Source organism: Canis lupus, chromosome 29 (assembly GCF_048164855.1).
Source record: "Canis lupus baileyi chromosome 29, mCanLup2.hap1, whole genome shotgun sequence".
In the NCBI taxonomy this organism is placed as follows: Eukaryota; Metazoa; Chordata; class Mammalia; order Carnivora; family Canidae; genus Canis; species Canis lupus.
In genome coordinates this window covers 16,845,860-16,872,990 of record NC_132866.1, presented here as the reverse complement: position 1 = coordinate 16,872,990, position 27,131 = coordinate 16,845,860, and the positions used below count along the sequence as shown (strand labels likewise).

General features: G+C 45.8%; 1 long non-coding RNA gene across 1 annotated transcript; it reads right to left on the bottom strand.

Annotated features, from left to right (window-relative positions):
• LOC140620550 (uncharacterized) lies at positions 1-27,131 on the bottom strand. Its single transcript, XR_012020309.1, has 2 exons — positions 26,987-27,131; positions 1-295 (listed from the first exon to the last, which is right to left on the bottom strand). It is a non-coding gene; the product is annotated as an uncharacterized lncRNA (long non-coding RNA).

The following is a 27,131-nucleotide window of genomic DNA, read 5'->3' as shown; positions in this document are numbered from 1 at the left end:
GTGGTTTCAATCTCATTATTGTTGCATTATATGTAGCACATCTGTTACTGGTCAGGAGCCAACTATTTAATTCTATTAGATACATCTATACAGCAAAGTGATAATCTACACCAGCTTTGTGGAACAAGCACTTAATACTTGGCAGTGAGCAGCCGAAGGCTTGATGCACGAGCAAGAGAATGTCGGAGGCCCATCGTAGCTGAGGGTCGCAGGCAGCCAGAAAGCTCTGCTGCATTCTTCCCCAGGCCGGCATTCCAGTGTGGGAACCGAGTCAGTCATCGGCTTGTTCCAACATCTGCAAGATATTGATGGAGAATGAGGGAGGTGAAGAGGGGAGGGAGAGGGGAAACGTTTACCTAACCAAATGCTAACTCTTCCAAGGGGATTCATGTCAGCACAGACTAAATGATGTGAGAGTTTTAGGCACATGTGGTAGTATTTACCCCCCAAGAAATGGACATAGATTCGTGTCTTGTTCAGTAAGTACAGCGCCTTAGACACACCTTCTACAATTGCCCCTGAGTTCCTTTTTGTGTTTCCTGGCTTTATGTCTGTATGCTGGAGAATGGGTTTTCCCTTAGCACCAGGGCCACGGATGGGCGCTGTACGCTGGGCTTTCCAGCCAGGACTCAGATCTCATGAAATGCTGGCCAGTGCAGCTCCACCCTCCCAAACACCCTGTCTTGCACACAATCCACAGCCACACTTGCTGTCTTGCACCCTAACTAGGTCACTTTTTGTTGGCATCTCTTGCATTTTTTTTGCCCAGAGGGCTGGAGAGATGGAGAAGGAATGCTGATAGAATCTATGTCTAGTTTCCCCTCCATTCAGAAGGAAGAATCATTTTTAAATCTCAAAATTGATGAAAGGAAATGGGGAGGGGCAGGTCAAGAAGAAATCATGTCTCATATTTCATTGATTCTAAGTAAGATGTCATCAGTTTGAAGATGCATCATTATTTTATATGCCACTAAGTGAGAAAGAAAAAATGCTGACTCTTCAGTTATGATAATGCCATCAATTAAAAGACTCATCCCAATTTCAGAGATGTTAAATATAACGACAAAAATGTACATCTCAGGGTGTTCAACCCCAGGGCTCTCCCAAGGCTGGCTACTTATGACATGTACAATGGTGGACAGATTCTTTAACATCTTTGTGCCTCAGTTTCCTCACCTGTAAAATGGGAATAGTGAAAGCACTCATCTCATAACATTATTGCAAGGATTAAATAATAAAAGTAAAGTGCTTCAAGGAGATGCTGTGGGAGCATTTACTTACTGTGTGACCTTAACCATGTTGCTTAATTTCTCTGAACCTGTTTCCTCAGTTACAAAATGTAGGTGGCAATATGTCCTATTTATTTCCCTTTAATGTGAACCAGTGCTTGGACCTACAGTAGCTGGGAAGAGGGGTAGAGAAGGGGAGCTGGTGGAAGGAAAGAATCTACTATGGTGGGTGGATTCATATGCCAGTGCAATGACCCATCCCTTCCTGGTCCTCCCAATTGTCTAGGCTGCATCTGTGGGATTGCCTTGACCACACTGGGCTGCCCTCCTTTCCAGGAGTTTAGGGGAAAGACCTGGTTTGTCATTGGCTGGCCACCTATCTTTGTAGTCGATATGAACTGCAATTGACTTTATATCCCAAATATAGCAGATGCATACCTTTGTCCCCAGGGTGCTTTAATAATCATTTACCAAGAAGTTTCATAGTCTCATGGCTAATTTTCTTAATGGCCCTGGAGGGAAGGGAAGGTGGTATTATGATCCCTATTTACTAAATGAAGAAACTGAGGGCCAGAGAAAAAGAGGCAAGCCCAAAGTCACATGAAGCTGCTTTTCTTTCTTTTTTTTTTTTTTAAGATTTTATTTATTTATTCATGAGAGACACACGGAGAGAGGCAGAGACACAGGCAGAGGGAGAAGCAGGCTCCACACAGGGAGCCTGACACGGGACTCCATCCCAGGACTCTGGGATCACGCCCTGAGCCAAAGGCAGACGCTCAACCACTGAGCCACCCAGGTGTCGCTGAAGATGCTTTTCTTAGAAATAGGTCATGGTGCTTATTCTAGCATGGTCTATTGGACTTCTGCTTGCCTATATTGGGTGCCCCTCCCTGCAATGACCCTACCTGCAGAAGGATTCTACATTCCTGTCTGCTGATGTCAGACTTGGCTAGGTGACTTCATTTGGCCAGTGAAATGCAAGCTCTGTCCAAGAAGAACCCCTAAGAGCTCTGCTCGATTTGCCATATGTCTTTTCCTTCTGCCATAAAGTTGGCAAAGTTCCAGTTAGAGGCTGCTTGATCATGGGTTTTCCTGGTGAGGACAATGTGAAATAGAGTTGCAGTTGGCCTACAGTGGACATGTAGCAAGAAGCAAACTTTTGGTTGTAAGCCATTGAGATTGTGGGGTTGTATGTTACCACAGCAAAACCCAGCCTATTCCACAGTGTGCTTCATAAAACATACCCTCCGTGCACAAGATCTATACCTTTCACCACCTTCTACCTTTATGAAACATTTGCTCTCTTAGAAGAAGGTAGCCTGATAATGGTGGCCTCTGCTTCCTATCTTAGCACACACCTCTCCTCTTCTTCATACAGTACTGATTAGCTCTCTGGGCACAGAATCAAATATTTCTGATCATGGGCTAGAGCAGCACAGTTTTAGCCATTGATGCCTCTAGGTGTGGGTTCAATTGTGTGCCCTCCCACTTCCTGCCAAATTCATATGCTGAAATCCCAATTCCCAGTACCTCAATATGTGACCTTACTTGGATATAGGGTCTTTACAGAGGTAATCAAGTAAAAATGAGGTCGTTGGGGTAGTCCCTAACCCAATATGACTGCTGTGCTTATGAAAAAGGGAAATTTGGACACAGAGACATGCATTCAGTAAGAACACTGTGTGAAGATGGAGGTGGCCATCCTCCAGCCAAGGAGAGAGGCTTAGAACAGACTTTTTCTCATAGCCCCCAAAATGAACCAACCCTGCCAACACCTTGATTTCAGAATTTCTAGCCTCCATATTTATGAGACAATATATTTTTTGTTGTCTAAGCCAACCATTTTGTGATACTTTGCTATGGCAGCCCTAACAAATACACCTAATATACCTTTCAAATTCTTAAGATTATGGAGGTGTAACAAATCAATGGTAGCAGATTAGGTCAGAATGAGATGAGATTTGGAAAATAAAATATAGGGGTGGGGAGGAAGAGAAACTCCAGGCAAAGGTGTGGCATCAGCAAGGTGTAGAGTAGGGAATCCACCTCATGTATTTGAGGCCTGGCAAGTACACTGATTCTGCTCATGTGTAGGGTGGGAGATGCTGGAGAACGTAGGTTGAGGCTAGGTCATGGGAGCAAACCTTGGTCTTGATTAATAGGATAACTCTGAATGCTTTCATTTTCTTAAAGATTTATTCATTTATTTTATATATATATAGAGAGAGCACATAAGGGGAAGGGCAGAGAGAGAAAGAATCTCAAACAAACTCCACACTGGGTGGAGTGAGGCTCAATTTCTCGACCCTGAGATCATGACCTGAGCCAAAACCAAGAGTCAATCACTTAACCCACTGCACTACCCAGACCCTGCAGAATGCTTTCATATTTGAAAATCAGAAACTGTTATAGCTTTCTGAGACATTCTCTAGTGGATTGGGAATTTGTAAATGGTCAAAATTTAATCAGGACCAAGTCTATTTGAGCAGAGGCAATCATTGAGTTGGGACAGTAAGTAAAGAAGTAATGAATAGTTTTCTAGAGTGGTTGGCTTTTGTGACATAAATAGACATCCCTCTGGCTAGCTAGTTGCAGATATTGCTTCCTGAAGAAGTTACTTCATTGGTCAAACTTCTGATATGTCCCCCACTTAGCAGTGACACCTCAATTGGCACCTCAGGAGTTGACATGTTGAGTCTCGGCAGGCTCATTCTCTCCAGCTCCTGGCATCAGCCCCATTCCTGGAGCAGTCTACCCAGGTTGGGCGGGACATTGCAACCTCTAACTGTCCAGAGTTGGATGTGCAGTGAGTAGTGCTGCCACAGAGGAGCCCAGCCCTGACCTGATCTCACCAAAGTTTGCCCCACCTGTGTCCACGTGACACAGTTTCTGTCTGCCTTCCTGGTTTTCCATTCCAGTTTTCCCACTCCTCTGAATTCATCACACTGAGGTTCTGGCTGAGGTCCTCCTTTGGGTGATATGGACCTCGTGCCTGGAGAACCACAGCAATATGTTCCACTCCTCAGATCCGTCTCCCACAGGCACGGACTCCATCCAGTCTGCGGTTACTGTGACAGCTTGTGTAATATAAACTGGACAATGGGTCACCCTTCTGAAAAGTAGTCAACAACCATCCAGCCAGGCCAGTATTCAGAAGGCTGCCCCACCTGGATTACTGAAGACTCTGAATCCCTCATATAAAACTCCCTCCCCGCCCTGGATAGAACCACAACCTTTCATTTCCATGGGGAATGGGGCGTGCTTGTTACTCCTGATCCTCAAATGCACATGGAGGGCTTAATGCCTAGTTTTGAAGGTGCCTGGGGACCAGCAGATAAATGATGGCACTCAGAAGCCAGGGGCTCATGTTACCATTGAGCTGCCCACAACTGGCTTTCCTCACTCTAAGTACCTTGGCAGCAGCGTCTTTTCTAGCTGTACATCTCTTACTTAATGGGGAGCCAGTCCAGCGCTCTGGAGCAAAGGCCATAAGATTCAAATCCCATTCCAAGCAAGTGAGTGACAAGCAACTAATTTCCAAAGCTGTGCAGCGGATATTTTTCTTCCTTCAACCCTCTGGGAGAGAAAATGATGCAGATGAAATGCCCCAAGGGGGAGCAGCTTGTTGTAACTTATGATTAATCTTGAAAAACCACATGAGTTAAGCATCCCAGTCCTGGAGCTAACCTAAAACCAGGAACATGATACTGTTCCCTTGCACGCCTGCTAGCTCCCCGGCTCCTCGGCTCCCCCACTCCCAGAAATCTTAGTTGCATTTACACAATGCAGTTCCCTTGCTGCTCAAGCCAGTGGAGGGGACCTTTGCTGGGACCAGAAACCAAAAAGCAGCCTTGGGTCTGTCTCAGGGGACAGATCCTTTAATAGAAATAATAGTCCTGATGCATTTTTGAAGTATCTTGCTCTTTCAAATACTTGCTTTTGTTGCACTTCATGAAAACCCAATGTTGGGGAGCATTTCACCCTCTCCTCCATCCTATAAAGATGCTTCTGGAAGCATGTTGGGCCACGGCTGACCATAGGAGCAAATGGTCATAGTGAATGGAGCCTGGGGCAAAACACAGCCATCCTACCTCTTCAAAAGTAGGGCATCTAGGGGCCCCAAAAGGCCTCTCTGTAAGGTACCCACTTCTGACTGTGAGCAAATCACTTTATCCCTCAGGCTTATGTTCTTCATATCAAAATTAGACTAACACTGTTTGCTCTACCTCAGAGATTGCTTGGGGAAACAAAGTCACTATGGCAATAACATCACCCATGTGTGCTTTTGCTTCCTCTCTTAGGGTTTTTATGAAAGCTAAATGAGCTCATGCATGTAACATGCTTAGATCGTGCCTGGCACAGTCTATATGGAGTAAACATTGGCCATTATTTTTATTGGCTTTGAATGAAGCCTCATTACAGATGGTGAAAAGGAGAAAGTGTGTCACCAGCAAAAGCAGGAATTACCTCCCTATTATCATAGCTCTCAAGTCATTACCCCAAGCAATCCATTGGCTGAGAGGTTCTTTATCCCCACTACCACCAACTGCTGCCCTGACTCTTCTAAGTTACCCCCGCAGCAAAGTGGGACATTTGCACAGGCTGTTGTGAACCAGGGCACATTTCAACATGGCCCTTTTGATGTTGAGCCATCGTCATGCAAAAACACTTTCTTTTATTAAGAAGTAATGAGGACAGTGGCCTTGAGCCTTGAGCCTCCCTCCATCGCTGAGCCCAACTTTGTCCTCAAAACTGACCCTATTGGAGTGGAGGAGGAAGTATCGCTATTTCCACAATTCTCTTTAATTTCTTCTTATTAATGGAAAGTTTAAGCATTTCTTTTCTAGGCTGCATCAGAGCATCCTGGGTCAAAGTGGTGACGTCAGATGTCTGTCTTCTCCCCCAGACCACCCGGTCTTCTCAGACAGCGCTTCTTTCCTGGCACTTGCTGTGGGTCGCTGGCCTACGAGACTCTGTGGTGGGGGAGTAAATCAAAGGCAGAGTTGGACCAGTTTTATCCTAAGGAGAGGCAGTATTCTTGGCCAGGAGCTTGGGAAAGCCTGGGTTGGGGTACTGGGGTGTCCAGGCTTGCAAGGCATTTACATTAATTGGCCACCATTTATGCCTTCATTCTCAGCTTATTTTAATTAGCTGCTTCCGGATTTAATCTCCCAAATGTTCTGCCTCTGTCCTCATTTAATCCTGCAGTCTGATGGGCCGTTATTTATGCACATCAATACTGTTTACAAACATGAAAGCCGCCCAGCGGTGTTTGAACTTTAGGCCCTGCCATTGGTTATCGATAAGGAAAGGCAGCCCTGCAGGTGGCGCATCAATACCTCCAGGTCAATATTGCATGCGCAGGCAAAATCTGGGCCTTTATGCATGGTCTGGGGGAGGAGACTGCAGTTGGCAGAGGCTCCGTCCTGCTGGTCTTTGCCCTCTAGGATCACCATCTCCTTTCCCCTTCTGAGTCACTGATCAGCTACAGGGTTGATGTGGTTATTGAAGAAACTCGCTGTTGCTGCAAGAGAGGATATCTACCATTTTGGAAGAATGTCTCTTTTTGCCCAATGGACCCATAGGGCCATGGTTCTCCCGGGGTGCTGGAATCGGAGTCAGTTTTCTGCCAGGCTCCTACACTTTGGGACAACTCAGAAGCTCTCTTGGCTTCCTTTTTTAAGTCTAGAAAATATGTCTCAATGGTTGAATGTGGTAACATGTACAAAAGTGTTTTTATAACAGTACAATGGGTCAAGCGGGTTGTGCAATGGTTTATGGAGCCAGACAGATACAGGTTCAAACTCCAGTTCTGCTCCTTACTGGCTGGGTGCCCTCCAGTGATTTACACAATCTCTCTAATTCCCAATTTACCCATGTGTTAAATGGGCTTAAGAGTGGTTCCATTCCGGAAGACTGTTTCAGAACTAAATGAGGTTAAACATTAAAGAGTGTATGTAGCCTAGTACCTAAAGACCTAAGAAACACTGTTGCTCCATGATGATGGCTATTGTATTAAATTATCATTATTATTACTATCATTACAATTCCCAGGTCAGCCACTTCTTAGCTGAGTGAACTTGGAGAACTTACTCTTCTTTGGGAGTCCTGATTTCTTGAGTTGTCAAATATGAATCATAGTACCAACCTCTCAAGTCTCTCTGAGAATTAAATGAAAATATTGCATAATCTTCAGACCGGCGTATTTGAGGTTCTCTCAATGCATCAGCCCCTAAGGGTTGTTTTCTCTCTTTCCTTCTAAGGAGAGACGTAAACCTCCTTTCTTTTTTTGTGCCAGCACCAGGATGTGAAAAAATGGCAGACTTCTCTCAGTTGGCGCCTCTTGTGGGCAATGTCCACAAAGCCTTTATGGATTTTTTTGTGGTTTTTCTGTCCTTTGTCACTTAACCATTTCCTCCTCTCTCTCTGTATTTCAAAATGCAATCTGTGGGAAGCAGCTTGGTTAATTCAGGACATAATTTTTACAAGTTCCTGCATGAGACTCTAACTTCCAAGAGGGTGAGTACCCACAACCTGTGTGCTATGTGACTGAGAAATTATGTGTTTCTAGGACTTCCACCATGACTGCTACCCAAGCCACATATACACATTTAGCATCTGATATTGCACTGAGAGCCTCTGGTTTTGACTGAGTTTATTAACTGGCTGGGTGCTTTGGGATTAGCACCTCCCCCAACTGCAATGACTCTCCAAACAACCAATTTAAAAATCTGCCTTCCAAGAGAGTGATCAACTCATCTCAATTTGCCTGGACTTTCCTTCTTTGAGCACTGAAAAACTCATGCCCAAGAACTGTCTCAGTCCTGGGCACCCTATCACATCTGTCACCCTACCTTCCCAGGTGGTCAAAATATCTTCCTTTTAAGCTAATGATGAAACCAAAAAAAAACTTGGGACCAAAAGTGGGTTTTCTCCAGCAGAAAGGACTGAGGACACCCCCAAAAAAGTGGTCTCTCAGAATTGAGCTCCTCTTCCTATAGAGAACGTATGAGGCAGGTCTTTCCTAGAAGAGATTCTGTAGAAAGGGCTAAATGTTTTGGATGGTGTATGGGACACACCACTCACCTTCTTTAAAACATGACCACCCCTTTTTCCTCCTCCTTACCTCTCCTTTGAGGCTTATATAAGCCCCCTTGGGGTAAAGCACGGTCCAAAATAAATCTGAAGACAATTTTGGTATCTCTCTGGGTTTAAAGAGTCATAAAAACTCTAGTCTCTCAGAAAAAGAGCAACAGAGGCCACTCTACCAGATATGTAAAAGAAACTTGAGAATAACTTAAGCATAAGCAAAACAAACCAGGTTAAAGATACTGTTAAATTTTTGGCATAACTGATGTTTCTGTAAACTTTAGATTTTAAAGAAATGGAGTAAGGGAGGAAAGCAAATATAGTAGCTGATGTTTCCTGGGTACACAGTGCTGCTTATATGCCTTATCTCATTTATTCCCAGCAGCAAGATACTATTAGAAGATAGATACTATCATTATTTGCATCTTGGAGTTGAAAACTTGAGTTTCAAAGATGTGGAAGGAACTGGCTTAAGGCTGCACAACTAGCAAGGGTCAAGGCCGGCATTTGGACTTTGGTCTTCATCTATGGTCTTGACTAGTGGGTTACACTGCCTGCCACTGTCTTGTCTTCTGCTTATACTCAACCTTACCACTGTCCCCATAGATTGACTGATTGATTGATTTTTAATATTTTGTTTAAATTCGATTTGCCAACATATAGTGTCCCCATAGATTTTTAACATGATTTCTTGAAAACTCTTTATAGGTGCCTTGCTCAAGATGAACCCAAGCAGTCCCTGCTATTTTAATGCTGGCTGGCATGTACACACACACACACACACACACACACACTTACTGGTAAAAATGCAGAGACACAAGTTGAATCTTTGTAAAACATGCAGCTTTTCTTTTCACTTTGAGTTTTCCACACATGCTTCTCAGTGACTATCAGCCAGACATCAGGCATGGTCTCCTAAATTCTGAAGGATTTGGAGGGGGTGGAGAGAGAGAGAGGAAGATGCTGGAGCAGTGGAGGGAAAGCCATAGAAAGTAGAAAGCTCTGTGTAGGTCATGGCTCCTCCCTCTCAAGTCTTCAGAAAAGTGAAAAGCTTTATGATTGGAAGCCTTGAGAACGGGAAGGGACCAAAATCTAGCTAGTGGCCATCCTGAGGCATCACTCTCAGGGCCACATGCTCAAGACTCCATGGAAGGTGGGGGAGGCTGGGAACTGGAAGAAACTGGGAGGAGTGCTCTGGGTTTAGTGGCTGAGCTGGGAGGCAAACTGGAATTGGGAATGTGAGGCAAGTTCTCCTGATCTGTCAGGGGAAGATGGTTCCAAGAGGTATCTGGGCCACACACGTTCTTCAAGTCTCCAAACCTCCACATGTTTTCAAAATCCCAGCCTCTGCTAACCCAAGACTCCGAGAGCAAGGAAGTGCTGTTCTGGGCAGCTTGCCCTATCCATTTATCTCCACCAGAACCCTAGGGGCTGAAATAATCTGATTTTGCCACAAAGGTCCTTTGAGCGCTTCTCCTTTCAGTTCTCTCTACCTTGGGTTCCTTCTCATCCCTTCTTCCTCCAAAGAATGCCAACCAGTTTATCAGATACTTTGGGTCTGCTAGCTCCCAGAAGCATGGTGTGGTGAACTGGAAGCACGAAGCTGGAAGTTCCAACTGCCCTCAGCGTTCTCTCTTAACAGGAAGCAAAAACCAAAGACAACACTGGGCACCTGTAGTTGGCAATTGGGAGACAATTCTTGGAGCTACGTTTAGCACTAAATGCCTAGAGGCCTCCATGAGCTAGATGCCACTTTATTAACCTTTGAGAAAGGATCCTTTATGGAGAGTGTGGCCTGTTCAGTGTCTGGGTTTGTTTCCTGAAATTCTGGAAAAGTTTTCCTAAACATCAACAAGTCACTACTGGGTCTCCAGGACTGTCAATGCTTCTTTATGCAAACGACAGACAATGTGGAGTTTTTGAAAACATTATCTTCACAAGGTAAGGCATTAGGCAGTAAATCTGGACTTTTTTCTCCCCCTTCCCTGTCTACCTTTTTTTTCTTGCTAATTGGCAGAAAATTAATGAACGAGGCACTGATTGAACAGATGCTCCTCATGGAAAAAGGCAGAATTGGAGTTCTTCTTGCCCTCTTTTTGTTTTTTGTTTTTTTAAATACATCAAGAAGGTAGTAACATGTGGCAGGTCAAAAATTAAGAGAAGGTAACAGTACAGATTGTAAAGAACACAAAGGAGTTGGAGTGTGTGTGTGCGTGTGTGCGCGCATGTGTGTATTTTCTCTTTTGTTTTAACTTCCTTGCATCTTTTTTTTTTTTTAAGCTCATATTCGGCTGTAGCTCATAATTAGCAGCCAGGCCTCTGGGACCTAATTAACCAATTCAATTAACAAAAAAAGCACACAAGTCACCCTGACATTTGTCAGCCATTAGGAAAGATGTCAGACTGGCAGTTTCAGCCGAAACGTTAATGGTGATTAGCTCATTTGCGACTCACTTTTTACTACACTGTCCTCATGGAGAGGCGGCCTCTAAGCCACACTGTCCAGAGCAATGGACCAGTAGCTTGACCTTCAAAGGTCAATAGAAGCCTCCCTCCTAGATCTTCCACTAGGTCAAGGGGTCTCATCCCAACCTTAGCTAAGACATGCCTATACTTCTCCCAAGTTCCCACTAAGTCCTTTTGGATAAGCCTAAATACTCTTGGCTATTTCTCTAGGGCATAAGAATTCAGCAAAGGCTTCTTTATTAGGGATGAAGTTTTAAAAATCTCATTACCATTATTATTTTTGGCCTATTGGTTCCCATATTTATTTCCTGCACTCAGCAGGGTTGCTGTAGCCAGCTCCGGCAGGCAGTTTTTTCATTTGGGCACTGCCTTTGTTCTTGGAGTTGATTAACTCCGGTATCTTATATGATGCAGACAGGTATTTATATAGTAACCATGGCTATCTTTGCCTCTGATCTTTAATTTAACTCTACTTCCCTGGAAGCCCTGACTTAATAATAAGCAAGGAAGCCTATGTAAATAAAAAAGCTCAGGTGCACGGGTGGACAGATAAAGGAGAACCCTGAAAATATCAGAGACTAGGTGGTTTTCTCCCAGTATATTCCTCTTTCTTACTTCAGTTGGGCTTCAAGGAAGTTTCCAAGGCTTGTTGTGCCAGCCTGTAAAAGTAATAATCAGCAGGTATCACATAGAGACTGTGCTTGGCCGCATGTGAGAGAAAGCTCAAGCTCAAGTAACCACGACCTATAAATGCATAGGGATTTATTGTTCTCACCCGACAAGAGGCCTGAGGGAGGCACTCAAGCCCAGGAACGGCTGCGCCACAGCTCCACAAACCTTCCCCCACCCCGTTCTCTACCCTTCTGTCCCACTCTCCTTAGCATGTGTGGGGCTTGTCCTCATGGTTGCAAGATGGTGACTCCCACACTTCCAGGCCTTGCAACTGTGTTCGAAGGAAGGAAGAGTGTGCAGGGGAAAAGGCAAAAAGCCTTGCACAGTCTGTTTCTTTTTAAGTCAAGAAAACCATAGTTTTCCAGGAAGCCCTACCCAGCAGACGACCCCTTTTGACTGACCAGAACTGTGTCATATGGATACCTCACCTACAAGGGACACCAAGAAATCAGGATTTTCTTGGTTGGATACACTGCTGCCCTGAGCAAAATTGAGATTCTGTTGGTCAGGAAGAAAGGAGGGATGGATGGATATTGGTAAACGAGCAACATTTGCCACAACCATGGATTGGATCCCTACTAGGGGGACATATTTTTTCTGCAACAGCCCTGCAGATTGATGATATCCCTGTTTGATGGATCAAAGGATGCTCAGAGAGGTCAAGTAGTTTGCCTAAGATGACACCGCCGGTGACAGCAGTGCAACGACTGAGATTCAGATGCGCTGGAGCGGAAGCCTGTGGGTGTTTCCCGCCGTTACCCCCATGTACTAGCCACGGGTTCTCAAAGCTTCAGTCTATAGCCACACAGAAGAAACCCCTGTCGATTAAAATTTTGCCCAGTTGAAAAGTTGGGAACGGGACACTCAGGAGGTGTTCTCGGCCTTCCAGCTTGCCTCTGTTGTGCCTGTTTCCGAGCCGCATGCTAATAACCACACATATGGGTTTCATTTCCCCCAGAGCTTGCCCAAGTAAGCCCCCAAAGCCACCTCACTTGTCACCCTCTGCCCCTTCCTGCCAGCCCCCAAGCCCGGCTCACACACAAAGTTGACCCATTCAAACTGGAGACACCCCAGGCTGTGCAATTAGGCTGGAGGAGAAAACAGACCCTATTTCAAAAGGTGACTCCCTACCATTTTGAAATAAGACTTCATTAATTGCAGGCCCCTATTGATTCATTACCATGAAACAGCCTGGACTGCTTGCCTGTAGCATAACCTTTCTCAACAGAGGGAGCTGGACATTCTTTGCAGGTAATCTACAGGGCCCAACAGCAAATATCTGGAATCGGGACTATTCATGCATGAACAATATAGCAGCTCCTTATTGTTACGCCCATTGTTCCTACACAAAGAGCAGCGGGCAGGTTAAATCTATTTTAGCTGAGAAGGCTCTACAGAAAGCCTTGCTACCAAGCATTTGATACTGATCACAGAGTCACATCAGGGAACGGCCGCTGAAAGGAGGAAGTCATTTTTATTGCTGAACGTGAGAGGTGACAACCTCTCCTCTGCTCCGGCTCCCCAGGACTTAGGCCTCTAAGTGGGAGTGAGGGTTTTGTTTTGTTTTGTTTTTAATGCCACTCAATGAGAGTGGGTTTTTAAAGGGGGCGATGGTACGGATAGTTGAGGGGGGGGGGAAGGTATCACACAATGTCGCATTCAGGCAACATATGTGAACTCTGGATTCATTCAATTTTAAAACCATGTTCCCAGGGGAATCAAGTCTGTGAGTGTGAATTAGAGCGAAGGGTGTGGCAGCTGAAGAGTTGGTGGTGCCAAAATGGTACCATCCGGAACAACGAATCTAGGGTAGGAAAATAGTGATCCCGCCCCGGATTTGCCTCTCTTTGGCCAGGCGGTGCAAATGCCACTGGCTCTGTGAACCCTCCTTCGGCAGAGGGTAACCCCAACCGAGGGTTGGTCCTTTTGAGATTTCTGTAATGTCCAACACATGGGAGGGCTGGGCCCCAGTGGAGAGAAGATTCAACTGGGTAAGATACAGAAGGGACTTAAAATATTATTCTAGTCCAATCTTCATATTACAGCAACAGAGACAGGACCAGGAAGGCAATGTGGCCTTCCCTGCTTGTGAGTTCTGGGGTTAGAAGCCAACCCCCAACATCTTACCCTCCATGGTAGTTTCGTATGCTAAATTGGGGTAAGAGCACAGAGCCATCAGAATGGACACCAGCTATGAACAAACTCTGATGCCCTCTGAGTGCAACTTAGAGCTGACCATGTGCACACTAGGGGCAGAGTCGGTGAATGAGCTTCGAGCTACAGGGCAAAGAGGAGGGAGCAGCTGACAGCCACCTGTGTGCCAGCTGGTGCTGTGGGAGACAGTCAGCAAAGTGGGTGATACCACTGGTTGCTTGGAATCATTTGTCCCACAAATATCTAGGAAGACGTGTGGACAGAAAGACCAACCAAATGAAAAAACAAAAGGCTGTTGAGTCAGAACTTGCCATTGCCAGGGGATCAGCTCCCATCACTTGCATTTGGCAGAGACTCAAAGGCAGGCAAGAGTGAGGATGCTTGACAGCGGGGAAGAAAAGCTGGAGGCTGGCCTGGGGGAGCTGAAGGCTGGAAAAGATGAATGTCCTAGAAGGAGAGTGTCCCATGTGGTTGGTGAGGGTATGTATTCGGCTTTCCCCGGCGGCCCTTAGTTGGGATCAGGGACGACAGCTAGAGAGGCTGCCGGTTACTAGCTGAGTCCCGGCTATTTGGGGCTGACGTACAGACGAGCTCCGTGGACTGTCACTGCAGGCAGCGGCCTGGCCTCCCGGGTGGATGAGGGGGCGCTGCACATTGTGGGTCACAGTCCTCTTTCTACCTGTGGTCAGGCCATCGTGCCTCTGTATTTTCAGTCTCTCAAGTGGGTAAAACCCTAAGCTGAGGATGATGCCGTAAGCCCTCAGGCTTGGTCCAATCATTTCCTTCCCATCCCACCCCTCTTGTCCTTGGAAAAATAAACATAATTACACAGATTTGCCTAGATGTGCCTTCTCTATAACCACAGTCCACTGCTCAGGGATCTCAGTTTGATTGTTCCCAAATCACAGATGCCTCTAAACCTGAAAGTCAAAACCGGCTGCTTCAGGGAGAAGACACCTTGTTGCTTTACGAGCCATGGCCCCAAATAAGAGGGACTTCTGTGAGTCCCTCACCCACCTTCCTTCTTCCGCCCCAGCTGCCATACAGTCAGGAGGATTCACAGTCAAGTCCGGGGAAAATATTCTGTTTTTGGCTTGGTGGTGTACTTCTCATGGTCTTGGGTCCAATGCTACATGGTCTGATGTGGCTCCAATGCTACATGCTAATAGTGCACGCCGTGTGGTAATACGTGTGTGTACACATACAGATCTCACCATTGTAAAGTTATATGACTTATATTAACATATGAAACATCCTGTGGTTCCTAAGAGTAAAAACAAAGAGCATGTGATTAAAAAGTGAACCGGTGGGGTGCCTGGGTGCCTCAGTAGGTTAATCGGCCAGCTTCTGATTTCAGCTCAGGTCATGAGCTCAGGGTCCTGGGACCCAGCCCCACGTCGGGCTCTCCCGAGTCTGCTTCTCCCTCTTTTTCTGCTGCTCCACACACCTCCAACCCTGCTCGTGCTCTCTCATAAATAAATAAATAAATAAATAAATAAATAAATAAATAAAATCTTTAAAAAAAAGATTCTCTCTCTTCCTCTCCCTCTGCTCCTCTCCATCCACCCACCCCCCCAAAAAAGTGCACCAGAGACTCTCACAAGAGCAAAAAAAAGCAATGTCCTTAGAAGATGATATGAAAGGTTGTAGAAGTTGTTTGGCTTGTGACCGTAATTTTTTTTTTAATTAAACAGTTAATACTGAGACATTTGCTGTATCCTTTACACCTGCCCAACCTTATTGAGGAACAACTGACAAATGTTAATTGTATACATCTGAAGTGTACAACATGATGATTTGATATGCATATACATTGTGGAATGATTACCGAGATCAAGATAATTAACACATCACTTCACATAGTTAACTTTTTTCTTTTTTTGTGGTGAGAACGCTTAAGATCTACTCTCAGCAGATTTCAAGTATTTGATATCATATTATTAACTATATAGTTGCTACACTATACATGAGATCCTTAGAACTTATTCGTCTTATAACTGAAAGTTTGTGCACTTTGACTTACATCTCCCATTCCCCTCTCTGCCCAGCCCCTGGAAGTCACTGTTCTAGTCTCTGTTTCTATAAAATTGATTTTTTTTTCAGATTGCACATATCAGCAATAAATACAGTGTTTGTTCTTCTTTGTCTGGATTATTTCATTTAGCATAATGCCCTCCAGGTTCATTCGTGTTGTTGCAAATGTCAAAATTTCCTTCTTTTGTACAGCTGACTGATATTCCATTGTACGTGTATTTATAGATATCTCACATTTTCTTTATCCGTTCATCTGTCAAAGAACATTTAGGTTCTTCCTATATCTTGGCTATTGTGAATAATGCTGTAGTGAACATGGGAGTGCAGATTATCTCTTTGAGATACTGATTTTGTTTCCTTTGGATATATGCCCAGGAGTGGGATTGCTGGATCATATGGCAGTTCTATTTTTAATTTTTTTAAAGATTTCATTTATTTATTCATGAGAGACACAGAGAGAGGTTAGGCAGAGACATAGGCAGAGGGAGAAATAGGCTCCCTATTTCCGGGGAGCCCTATGTGGGACTCAATCCCAGGAGCAGGATCATGACCTGAGCCAAAGGTCATGGTTCAACCACTGAGCCATGCAGGGCCTTATCTTTAATTTTTTGAGGAACTGCTATACTGTTTTCCATAATGGCTGTGCCAATTTACATTCTCACCAACAGTATGTAAGTGTTCCCTTTTCTCCATGCTTTTGCCAACCTTTGTTATCTCTTGCCTTTTTGACAATAGCCATCCTAAACAGGGGTGAGATGATGTCTCATTGTGGTTTCAATTTGCCTTCGGTTACACTTGGTCAGTGACATTGAACATCTTTTCATGTATCTATTGGCCCCTTTGTCTTCTTCGGAAAAATGCCCATTCAGGTCCTTTGCTCATTTCTAATTTTTGTTTTTTACTATTGAGTTGTGTACATTCCTTATATATTTTGGATATCAAATATTTTAGATATATTATTAGGTATTAGGTTTGCAAAATTTTTCTGACTCTGTGGCTTGTGTTTTCAAATCATTGATTATTTCTTTTGCTGTGTAGCATTTTAGTTTGATGTAGTCCCACTTGTTTACTTTAGCTTTTGTTGCCCATCTTTTTAATGTCTTATCAAAAAAATCATTGCCAAGACCAATATCAAGGAGATTTTCCCCAATGTTTTCCTCAAGGAGTTTTATAATTTCAAGTCTTACATTTAAGTCTTTGATTATTCTGAATTAACTTTGTGAGTGCTATATGATAGGAGTCCAATTTCTTTTTTTTTTTCTTGCATGTGGATATCCAGTGTTTCCAGCACCATTTATTGTTGTTTTTTTTTTTAAGATTTTATTTATTTATTTGAGAGACAGAACACAGGCAAGTGAGAGAGAGAAACAGACTCCCTGCTGAGCAGGGAGCCTGATGTGGAATTCAATCCCAGGACCCTGGTATCATGACTTGAGCCAAAGGCAGACATTTAACTGACTAAGCCACCCAGGGACCCCTTTCCAGTACCATTTATTGAAGAGATGATTTTTTCCCCTGCTGCATATTCTTGGCTCCCTTGTCAAAGATTACTGGATTGTACATGCCTGGGTTTATTTCTGGGCTTTCTCTGTTCTGTTCCATTGGTCTTTGTGTCTGTTTTTATGCCAGTATCATACCATTTTGATTACTATAGCTTTATAATATACTTTGAAATCAGTTAGTTTGATTCCTTATGAATTTTAGAATAGTTTTTCTATTTCTGTGAAAAATGCCATTGGAATTTTGATGTGGATTGAATTAAATCTGAGGCCACTTGGAATTTTACAGACATTTAAAGAATATTAATTCTTCCAATTCAAGAACACAGGATATTTTTCCAAAGAGGCTTGAGAGTTAAGTAAGGGCCAAGTCCTGTAGAGGGCCTTGCCTACCATGCTTGGAGCTTGCCCTTAACTGAGTATAACTTAGTATATTTCCCATTTCAACCAAAACCTTGAGAAAATACTCCCAAACTGGTTTGAAAGCCTTTCAGCAGAGAGCTTAATGTCATTGAAAGCAACGAAGACCCACTGAGAAGTAGCAGCAGGGCAAATGGCATCATGACGGAGGTAGAGGGGACAGAGAAATTCGGACCCTGTTTTATTCCTCTTTGCTGCCCATTACACTGCAGGTTTTGACACAAGTACTCAGTGAGTATCCTTTGAGTGAATGAACAAATTCACTTTTGAAGGTGAACCTACCACCTTGAACAAGTTTACAACTTTCAGGGAGACTCTCACAGCAAAGCACCTTAAACAAGATATTCTTAGTTAGTTGAATTTTTACCCCAAGGTCTTATTAAGTCCATCCTAGTATTAATTGTTCATTTGTAAAAGATAGCACGAGTTAGGGGGTCTGAGACTTTGGGGTTGTGCAGGTTATGGAGGAACTGGCCCTGGTGCTATGGACTAGAGAGGAAGTTCTAAGTCAGACTCTAGACTCTCCACCCCTCCCACCCATATTGTCCCAGAGCATTTATCCTTCAGGTCAATCCTGAATGTATTTTAGGGGAAATTTAATCCATATGGTTTTGATTCATTTACACTTAACTCATCAAAGCACTTACTTTTTCCTGGGAGAGTTTGTTGCCACTTGGGAAGCCTTTTCAGATGTGATAAAAAAAAAAAAAAAAAAAAAAAAAAACCTTTAATTGATCAGGGAAGAAGCTGGGAGTTGGCCATGGATTCAACATGTGAGAAAGCTGAGGGCCAGGCTTAGGCTTTCTTTGCTCTGGGTCAGAGATGACCAATTTCAGTCACATTTTTCTTCCTTGACCTTAGAAGTGGACTAGGGTAGAGAAATAGGGAAAACTTGGAAGAGAAGCTCCAAGATGCAAGCAGTGTAGAGCATGGAGGATGAAGCCCTGCATCCACACCTTCAGACTGACTGGCAGGGAGAGGGGGTCTCTGATCCAGACACCTCACCTAAAACCCCATGCCAAGTCCAATTCATGTGGCCTCGGTCTCCTTGGTTATTGAATGGACCAGTAGATGGTTGCTGTGGGTAGAGAACAATTTTGATCCTCTTTTTTTTTTTTCTTTTTGGAGAAAGAAAGAGAGAGTGAACAAGGAGAGGGACAGAGGGAGAGAGAGAATCCTAAGCAGGCTCCATGCCAATGCAGAGCCCCACGTAGGGCTGGATCTTGTGACCCTGACATCATGACCTAAGCCAAAATCAAGAGTCGGACACTTACCTGACTGAGCTACCCTGGTGCCTCAACAATCCTCTTGATTTACATATGAGAAGTCATAGACCAGAAAAGCAAGTGACTTGCCTAAGGTCACATGTCAGGTTATCAGCAGAGGTAATAAGCCAGGTCTCCTAAATCCCACTCCTGCATCTGCCCATGATTGCAGATGTAGCCCTGCCCTGAAATGTATCCAACTGGTTAATACTCTTCTTATTCCATGTTCTCTTAACATATGTTGGTATCAGACCCTATGATAAGCACTTTGTTTACAATATTATGAGGTGTGACCTTGGGCAGATTACTCAACCTCTGCTAGGTTCAAGAGATGATAATCACGGTGGTCAGGAGTGAAAGCCCTGAGCCACATTGCCCAGATTCAAATTCTAGCTCTGCCACTGAGTAGTTAGCTAATCTTGAGAAAGCTAATCTTCCTGCCCTTTGGTTCCCATCTCATAGTACTGTGGTAAAGCTGGATATTCTTATTTCTTATTCTTATTCTTATTTCATTCTTATTCTTATTCTTATTAATCCTCCCTAATGACCCAATGACATAACTACTCTTATTACCACCATATTACAGATGAGTAAACCAAGGCCCATGACAGTTATGACAGTTGTCCAAGGTAATTGACAGAGCTAGAACTCAAACCTAGATCTTTCTGACTCCAGGGAACTAGGTCTCTGAGATTTACTAGATAGTATTATGAAGAGTATTTGTTTATTTTTTTCATGATATGGTGTAGGCACAGCACAATTTCTCTTACATCTTTAATATGTAAAACACAAAACAATTCTGATGGATACTTAGTACCAAATACATTTCAAATGAAATTTCCATTGTATCTTCAGCTCTGGCTTACTGATATAATATTTTGAGAATGTTTCTATATCAGGATGCTTTCAGGACTAAGAGACAATAACTCTAATTTGCAAAAACATCGAATGCAATATATTAACTCATATTATTAAAAAAAATTCACAGTTCAACCAAGCCACTCAAAAGATGTCACCAGAAATCTTGGTCACACCATCTCATCTCCTTTCTCTGCTTTTCTCTTGGCTGCCTTAAGTCTCAGGTGGTTCTCCTCATGTAACGGCAACACAACCACTAGCAATTCCAGGCCCATGGGTTCCCAGCTTAGCAACCCCTTCAGAAAGAGCGTGTGTTGTCCCCCACTTCTGGCAAAACCTCAGGATTGACTCTCAATTTGGTTTGGCTGAGGTGTCATACCCACCTCTGAAATGCTCACGCCTCCAGAGTATGAAGCATAGGGATTGGTCAGCCCTGGGTCCGTGCCCATCCCCAGAGCCAGTGAAGGGAGTAAGACTCATTCAAACCAGAAGAAGAGCAGTGGGGAAGGGGAGTCCCCCACCCCAAGGAAAACCCAGGATGCTATTATAGGAAGGGGAATTGATGCCAGCTGGTAGAAACATCAGATGTCCACTACAACTTGCCAAACAATTTTAGAGGGAAAAAAGAAAGCTGCTTGCATCATTCTTAACACCCCCATTGGACCTAAATCCTCAGTCCTCAAACATTTGGTGACACCGTTTTTCCTTTATCTGAGAAACACTTTAATCTGCCAGGGCATTCTAAAATCCGAGGTGGCACCATTAGCACAAGGGCGTCACCACCTATGTGGCTCAGCCATGATCCCTCCTCTGTGCTGCTCTCACCTTCCCTGGCCCTGCGGGGGACTGGATGTCACTGTTTTCCTAATCTGGTGGGAGGAGATCTTCGGAGACATCGATGCTTCCCTTCTCCCCTGGGCACCTGGAAGTGGCTCTTCCCTCGAGGGCTTGAACAGGGTTAACTTTACCCCAGAATGTCTTGGGACAAGGAGATCGCCTTTCCAGAAGTCAGGTGAGACAGCCATAGTGCCAGAATGGGGTTCTGGGGGCCTTCCTGTCTCACACGCAGGCCATCAGCAGGCCCAGGTCAGCTCACCCAGGGGCAGCTGTGCGCGGGCTGGACCGAAGCGCACAGTAGCATGTGAGCTGGTGGGATGGCTGTGTAATAATTTCCCGGCATCCCATGTTTGTTCACATGTTTGTTTGTTGTCTGTTGTTCACATGTTCACATATTTGTTTTCCAGGCCAGTGGAGAGCCTGTTAGAAGTGGTCCATGGGACCGCCGCAGCAAGCATTTAAGTCCCGCTTTCGGCCTGGGGACAAGCTACCTGTACCCTTCTAGTCAATTCCACCAAACCTCTCAAGACAGCCTTCAGGACTCGGAGCCCATCTGCTGTGGGTTTAAGCCTAGCCTCAGCACATATTTGCTGAGTGACCTTTGGCCTCCATTTCCTGGCCTGCAAGGATGCTCGCGCCGCGGCCTGCATCACAGCGCTGCTCTGAGGATGACAGCAGGTAGCAGGTATCATCCAGGCGCTGCCGCCACGGGAATGTCTCCCTTTGCCACTTGGTCCTGACGCGACTGGCCAGCCGGTAGATCTGTCTCGTGCTCCGCAAGGACAGGCACAGACCTGATCTTGAAAGTGGAGATCGTGGCACGGCTACACCGCCACGAGGTGGGCATCAGTTTTCTCCACCCTCCTTCAGGTGGTAGGAGGAAGCAGCGTGGCTGCTGAAAACTGGCCATTAATTGGCCCAACGCACAACTTAATGGGCACATGGGGCTTTGCATTCGTCTCCAAAATGAAGATTTAAGCCTTTATATTGAGCTTTGATATCATGGCTTCTTAGATCTAATAATCATGGACACACCAGGCACAGAGCTGGATCCTCACACTCTTTCCCGTACCTCACTCCATGCTCACACCAGTCCTGTGATGTCACTATTATGATTCCAGTTTACAGGTAAGGAAACCGAGTCTGGGGGCGGTAGAGTCAAAGCCACCACAATCCTGTGCAGCCTGTGTGAATAGCACCCCCAGGAGCTGTGAGGTGCATAACAGGTGGCAGATGCTGTTGCTTCCGTGCATCCGTCCGTCCTCCCGGCCATCCCGTGCAAAGTCTCAAGAACCATACACTGGGGCCCTGGCCAAATAAGTTGCCCAAGACCAACAGCTAATAAATGGCGGAGCCTTCCAGAATCCCTGCTGTAGCACTTTTCCTGCATAGCCCTTTTATAATGGTAATTCATTCATTCTCCCTCCATCCCCAAATAGATGCAAGTTCCCTGATGGTGGAACAGTCATTCTCGAATCCCCAGGACACAGCAGAACACCTGGCTCAGAGTAGGTGCTGAATAAATACTGAAAAGTAAATGAATGAACAAATAGAGTATGGAAAACAAATACCGGGAAGAGTTTTTAATAGCACAAACGGTCCACTCTTTCACACCAGATGACTGGTGTGAGCACCCAGGGTGGTGGTAGGGTGGGGTGGGACCCTCGGTCTGGCCACTAGTGCCAGATTCTACAGAATAATGTCCCCAGAGCTTCCAGACTGAGGTTAGTTAGCGGGGATGTACTCTCCAGAGCACCGCAAAGTCCCTTGGCCTCCACATGACATCTGGCCAAACAAGCATTCTGTTTCTCAGACACACTAAGACAATCCAGCCCAACAGCCAAAGTGGCCACTGGCCAACAGGCGCTTGGGTTCAGCGCTGATTTTGTTTAAACAGCTGAACGTGCACCGGAGAGATCCAGCTCTTCGGCTCCGGCCCTCTTCTCTCTTGTCTCTGGCTGAGGACGAGAGCATCTCAGGTCAGCACTCTTAATCCTCCTAAATACGGGGGAGGATGTGCTCCTGACTGGACGCCAAGGCACCCCAGAGCCCTGAGAAGCAGTCCCATGGGGGGGGGGGGGGGAATGATCTGGAACGTTCAGAAATGCTGCCATCTTGTGGTACCTTCAGGCCAGAGCAAGGGACTCTGGTCCACTGCAACAGACCAGCCCCTCCCAAATTCGCATTTCCCTTTTTCTCATCTTTTTCCATCTTGACATTACCGCCCCCTACACCCCACTGTCCCCCTTCCTCCCCCAACACGGACTCTGCTTCCGAGTGGCAACAAATTCATGTTTGAATATCTTTTGGGAATTTGGATTTTTTTTTTTTTTCCTGAAAAGAGTACAACTTTTGAATCCTGAGGGATTTTTTTTTTTGAATTCTTTCTTTGGAGGGTGCACTTCATTGAGAGTCTGTGAGGAGAGTCCGCAGTGTGTGCAGCGTCCCTCAGAACCCAGCTCAGAGCACAGCCCATGAAGGGTAGACCTGTTGGCTCCACCTCCATGTGCCAGAGCCCTTCCTGCGGCCACTCTGTGTCCAGGAACCCCATGGTGGACATGGGCTTTTACCCTCAGCTTCCAAAAGCTCACTTGTAAACCCTGTGGCCTTCACCCTGAAAGATTCAGGCCTTAACTGAAAGAATTTGTTGGTCAGGGACACCAGCAAAAGTCCCCCAAGGGCTCCAGATAGAAAAGCCACTTGCCAGTTCCAAGATGAGGACAGTGAGACAGCAGAATGTTTGCAGTCTCTCATCCCTCCCATCGTCCTGTGGCGTCCTGGGCTCCTCATCTGAGGATCTCGTTTGAAATGAAGAAGCAAGGCCTCGACTGGGTGCTCAGAGGCTCATCGCTGGAAGACATTGCTCCAAATCGGTCTACAGATCCTGCATGTTTGCATCACAAGGAGCTGAGCTGCCGGTGCCACCAGCCTGGTTCTGCCCAGGGTGGTTTATCTGCTCCAGGGCCAGCCCTCGGCAAAACTGTCAAGGGGAAAATAATGATCTTTTGCACCTCCCAGCTCTCCTGGAATTTATCAGGTCTGTAGAGGGCAAGCTCCTGAGAGGAGGGGGTAAGACTCAAGACAGGCAAGTTTTGACAGAGAGGGGAACTGGGTTACAATGTCTATGATGCTCCCCCAAAAGGGGAGGGGGCCCTCATGGAGCCTGCTTGAGCACTGAGCTGAGCGTTAGAATCAAAGAGTGGGAAGTGGTGCTCAGCTGGACCCTCCCCGCTGGGGCATCAAGCAGCAGCAGGGTGTAGACACCACGCACCTGGATTATCAGGACTACGCCTGAGTGCAGCTCCCCACTCCACCCTTTGGTAGGTTTGTGACCCGGAGTTAGTTACTTAACCTCTCTGTGCCTCAAGGCCCTCAGCTATAAAATGGGGGAAATAAGTTATGACCACAACGGGTTTTTTTTTAAAGATTAAATAATTTTCAAGTCGTTTAAATAACACTGGTGCATTTTAGCTGTTAAACAAAAATTAAAGAAAATGTCATGTGTATTTGGAAGCAGCATTCATCTTCCCACACGCAGGCCCTGTGCTGGGTATCAAAGGCGCAAAGGCAAAGCACCAGTCCTGGCATGTACCAAAGGCTGAGGGATCAGACTTGATGTTCCGGTCAAACAGAACTTTCAGGAATACAGTTTGTGGGATGGGGAAAGGTTTTGTAGAGGAGGGACCATGGAGAGGAGGGGGACAGAGACATGGGTGTGATGGGCAATAGTGCCTTTTGCACGCCTTCCTGCCGGGCAGGTGCCTGGTGTGTTTGTACTTCCTTTTACTAGTGGCCCCATGTAGTGGGTTGGAGTCTTGTGATTAGTTCCTACCAATGAGTGTGACCAGAAGTGACGTGTGTCACACTCACCAGACCCTCCAAAGGTCTCTCGTTCTTTCTGGCACGGTGACCTATATGATTTGAAATGATGGCTGCTCCATCGGCCTTGGTGCCTCCATGACCACAACAAACAGAAGCCCTTCCAACCTGTGACGGACTTGTTGACAAAGAAAGCTTGTTATTTGGGGGTTGTTTGCTACTGGAACACAGCTTGCCTCCCCTCACTGATATAATGAGATTGATTTAGATCAATGACTCTTGATACTTGGGAAGGTGCGTCTTTGAACGGGTCGTTTGCTTCTCTGGGCTTCGTTGTTCTCTTAACAGAACAACATTGTCTCAGAAGGCTGGCTGCTAAGAGTCCATGCTCAAGAAGGAGGGAGAAGCAGCAGAACCTTTTACCGCCCTGTAACACTCAACAGTTTAGAGAATGGTCCAAACAGACCATGCTGTGGCTTCTCACGCTAACCTAAGGAAGTAGGCAGAGCAGATGGATTTTATACCTGTTGATGATGGAGGAGGTAGGGTCTTCGGCATTTCTGGTTTCCCCTCACACCTCCCCCTACCTCCTCTACCCCTCCTCTCTCCCTCCCTGCTCCCTGCACCCTCTCTCCCACCTTCCCCTCCCCCGACCCCACACCCAGGTGGTGACCTCTATCAAATTTTCAGGCACCGCTTTCCATCTCTTGAGTATTCATCAGAAGGTCTGCTGGAGTTGCCTTTATTTTACTTTACTAAGAATTAAAAATGTATTTATATATTTTGAGACAAATTCTGGGCTATGCTACAGCCTTAGTTTAGACCCATCCCAGGGTCCCAAATCTACACAGCTTTGTACAGAGAAAAGGGATGCTTGCCACAACAGCCCTGTGATGGGATAAAATCCTAAGGTGTCTTCAGAAAATGAAAGGAAAATACTATTGTGCGTGAGAGCTTCAGTTCTGGAAGGAAGCTTAGGGACGGATTTTTCAAGTTATACAGGAGAATAATGAGACCCAGGAAGATCAAATGACTTGCCCCACATGTTGGAGGAATGATATAATTCTTGGAAGAAGACAGACTAAATCCTCAGTCTCCCAAATTCCCTCGTGTTCTTTTGCAAGATGACAGTTTGCAGGGCCTCCTGGGGATTCTGTTCAATCGATCTGGGGTGGGGGATGTGGTTTTAGAGGGCTCCCAGGTGGTCCCGGAGGCAGCAGGGGTGGGTGCTGTGGAAGCAGGCCAGGCAGGGAAACTGATGACTGGTCCTTTGGCCGAAGCCACAGCGGGGCCTGACAGGGAAGCTCCAGGCAGCTTGCTAGATAGAGGGCAGGAAGCATGGCTTTTGTCCTCTAGCGAGGCTTCAGGGAGGAGGCTTGCCAGGTGCCTGCAGACTCATCAGGTATAGGGCAGAGCCACACAGTCGTATGTTACTGTTGAACTGACTTCTTAGGTCCCCAGGGTTGGCCAGGCCTGGAGAGCAGGGGATTATAAGAAGTGACCTTGGCTTTACTGATCAGGACACCGAGGCTCACAGAGGTCACGGAAGGGATGAAGCGTTAGGAAAAAGGAACCAGGCTGCATTCATTTGCTATAACAAATTACCACTAACTTAGTGCTTAAAACAACACAAATTTAGTATCTTAAAGAGTCAGACATGGGTCTCACTGGCTAAAATCAAGCTGCCACCAGGACTTTGTTCCTTCTGGAGGCTTTAAGGGGGGAATCCATTTCCTTGCCTTTTCCAGCCTCCAGAAGCCACCGCTTTCCTTGGCTCGTGGCCCCTTCCTCCCATCTTCCAAACCAGCAGCCCTGTATGCCCTGCCCCTTCTGCCGGCACGTCTTCCCATCCATAGCTAGGAAAGGTTCTCTGCTTCTGAAGATTCATGGGACTACTTCACACCCACCTGGATCCTGTCCCCCGTGTCAAACTCCTTAGTCTGAGTCACATCCACAGAAGTCCTGACATATTAGGTAATGTTCACGGCTTCCGGGGGATTAGAGCGTGGGCATCTGTGGGGTCTCTATCCTGCCCACCACATAGTCCCCACTCTTCTGCCTCCTAATTCAGAGCTTGAGGCCGTACACCAGGCTGGGCCTCTGCTCTTTCTCCTGCCAGCCCCTCCCGGCCTCCCCACAACACAGGGAGTGACTCCACCTCGGGCTACATCTGCTTGCAAACGGCTTGCACGGTTCCCACCCAAACCCCCCCATTTGATTCAGAAATTACATGCAGGACTAATTGTTGCTTGAGGCTACTTGTGAAATGGGGATAGTTTGCTATAAAAAATCCCAGCACAAGGATTCAAGGTAGGAAATGAATTGCTCTGGGAGTGGGAACAGGAAACACACACACACACACACACACACACACATACACACACACACCATTCGAGTACAAGACTACACCTCCTTCCCAGAAGCCACAGAGGCCTCCTTACGGGGAAGGGGATAGTGAAGATACATCTTTTAAAAAGTTTTGTTTAACCCAACGCTGACATGGAAGCAGAAAGGCAAACCAAAGCTGGCTGTGGACTCAGACTGGAAGAGTACTGGTTCTGCAAATAGAAAGACCTCGAGCGAGTCATCCCCTCCCGCTGGACATTAGCTTCTACATCTATCGAAGGGGAAGGGGAGAGCCTACCTGTGGGCTCCTCCCACAGTAAAGCCTCCAGTGTAGACTCCTCATTATTAAAATGTCCATCTGCTCCCCAGACTCCTGGAGAGCTCAGCTGCAGAATGGAGTCAAAGCTCTCAGCACAGGGACTGGGAGTAGCGCACATCAGAAA